Here is a 2,500-nt window from a genome sequence, read left to right on the forward strand (position 1 = left end):
ATTTGCATAATAATCTGCATGAAAGCTAGAATGATGAGCATGTTACGGACCATGGCCGCAAGAGACACTTTCGTCAGACCCAGAAACTTCTCATTCTGCAGTTGCCATTTCTGCCACTGCATTAGACCCCAGCACATGTGTATTTGGCAGCAGATGTAGAAGCCCAAAGTTCTTCTGCTTTGCTAATTTGAGTGGAGGACTTACATTGTAGACATTTTGTAGCTTTTGCTGTTCATTTGCAGGATCCTTTAAAATACGTATGGAAAGAAAAACCAAATTTACTTTGGATATGTAAAGAAAAGAACACTTCAGAAATGTGGTTGCTTGGAGGGAGCATGTGAACTTTCACCAAGCTACTACGATTCTGCAGCATAACGGGATATTTTGATTATTGTAGTTCTCTTTATTACTGCCTTGAGAGTATTGGTTTATGTAAAGAGTTTAGAGAAAGAGCAAAGAGCTAGATCATGTCAAGGGGGCACTCGGATTTGAACCAAGGACCTCTCGATATGCAGTCGAATGCTCTACCACTGAGCTATACCCCCACGCTCTGTTCAGTTTTTCTGACCATTTTAAATAGTTTCTCTCATGTAGTCCATGAAAACATTTCAAGCGTTAACTTGGAGTTTGTTAAGGTTGGACAGAGTTAAATGATAACTCTTAGAGACTAGAGATGGTCAATGAGAAAGTAATAAATCCAGGTTGCATGCAAATTGAATTAATATTGTAGGCAGCTTGGAAATGCGTTAATCGTCAGGAAGTGCATTAGACCCCAGCACATGTGTATTTGGCAGCAGATGTAGAAGCCCAAAGTTCTTCTTCTTTGCTAATTTGAGTGGAGGACTTACATTGTAGACATTTTGTAGCTTTTGCTGTTCTTTTGCAGGATCCTTTAAAATACGTATGGAAAGAAAAACCAAATTTACTTTGGATATGTAAAGAAAAGAACACTTCAGAAATGTGGTTGCTTGGAGGGAGCATGTGAACTTTCACCAAGTTACTACGATTCTGCAGCATAACGGGATATTTTGATTAACGTAGTTCTCTTTATTACTGCCTTGAGAGTATTGGTTTATGTAAAGAGTTTAGAGAAAGAGCAAAGAGCTAGATCATGTCAAGGGGGCACTCGGATTTGAACCAAGGACCTCTCGATCTGCAGTCGAATGCTCTACCACTGAGCTATACCCCCACACTCTGTTCAGCTTTTCTGACCATTTTAAATAGTTTCTCTCATGCAGTCCATGAAAGCATTTCAAGCGTTAACTTGGAGTTTGTTAAGGTTGGACAGAGTTAAATGATAACTCTTAGAGACTAGAGATGGTCAATGAGACAGTAATAAATCCAGGTTGCATGCAAATTGAATTAATATTGTAGGCAGCTTGGAAATGTGTTAATCGTCAGGAAGTGCATTAGACCCCAGCACATGTGTATTTGGCAGCAGATGTAGAAGCCCAAAGTTCTTCTGCTTTGCTAATTTGAGTGGAGGACTTACATTGTAGACATTTTGTAGCTTTTTTTTGTTCTTTTGCAGGATCCTTTAAAATACGTATGGAAAGAAAAAACAAATTTACTTTGGATATGTAAAGAAAAGAACACTTCAGAAATGTGGTTGCTTGGAGGGAGCATGTGAACTTTCACCAAGTTACTACGATTCTGCAGCATAACGGGATATTTTGATTATTGTAGTTCTCTTTATTACTGCCTTGAGAGTATTGGTTTATGTAAAGAGATAAGAGATAGATCATGTCAAGGGGGCACTCGGATTTGAACCAAGGACCTCTCGATCTGCAGTCGAATGCTCTACCACTGAGCTATACCCCCACGCTCTGTTCAGCTTTTCTGACCATTTTAAATAGTTTCTCTCATGTAGTTCATGAAAACATTTCAAGCGTTAGCTTGGAGTTTGTTAAGGTTGGACAGAGTTAAATGATAACTCTTAGAGACTAGAAATGGTCAATGAGACAGTAATAAATCCAGGTTGCATGCAATTTGAATTATATTGTAGGCAGCTTGGAAATGCGTTAATCGTCAGGAAGTGTATTTGAATGTCCCACTTCCATGACGCTCACAATTTGCATAATAATCTGCATGAAAGCTGGAATGATGAGCATGTTATGGACCATGGCCGCAAGAGACACTTTCGTCAGACCCAGAAACTTCTCATTCTGCAGTTGCCATTTCTGCCACTGCATTAGACCCCAGCACATGTGTATTTGGCAGCAGATGTAGAAGCCCAAAGTTCTTCTGCTTTGCTAATTTGAGTGGAGGACTTACATTGTAGACATTTTGTAGCTTTTGCTGTTCTTTTGCAGGATCCTTTAAAATACGTATGGAAAGAAAAAAGAAATTTACTTTGGATATGTAAAGAAAAGAACACTTCAGAAATGTGGTTGCTTGGAGGGAGCATGTGAACTTTCACCAAGTTACTACGATTCTGCAGCATAACGGGATATTTTGATTATTGTAGTTCTCTTTATTACTGCCTTGAGAGTATTGGTTT

The 2,500-nt window shown here is 39.0% G+C and overlaps 3 non-coding genes across 3 annotated transcripts; all 3 read right to left on the reverse strand.

Annotated features, from left to right (window-relative positions):
* Window positions 1-473: 473 nt before the first annotated feature.
* Window positions 474-545, reverse strand: TRNAC-GCA (transfer RNA cysteine (anticodon GCA)). Its single transcript has one exon. It is a non-coding gene; the product is annotated as a tRNA-Cys (tRNA).
* A 572-nt stretch (window positions 546-1,117) lies between these two features.
* TRNAC-GCA (transfer RNA cysteine (anticodon GCA)) lies at window positions 1,118-1,189 on the reverse strand. Its single transcript has one exon. It is a non-coding gene; the product is annotated as a tRNA-Cys (tRNA).
* A 560-nt stretch (window positions 1,190-1,749) lies between these two features.
* Window positions 1,750-1,821, reverse strand: TRNAC-GCA (transfer RNA cysteine (anticodon GCA)). The gene has a single exon. It is a non-coding gene; the product is annotated as a tRNA-Cys (tRNA).
* Between the last annotated feature and the right edge of the window lie 679 nt (window positions 1,822-2,500).

This window comes from Hyperolius riggenbachi, chromosome 7, assembly GCF_040937935.1.
Source record: "Hyperolius riggenbachi isolate aHypRig1 chromosome 7, aHypRig1.pri, whole genome shotgun sequence".
Lineage (NCBI taxonomy): Eukaryota > Metazoa > Chordata > Amphibia > Anura > Hyperoliidae > Hyperolius > Hyperolius riggenbachi.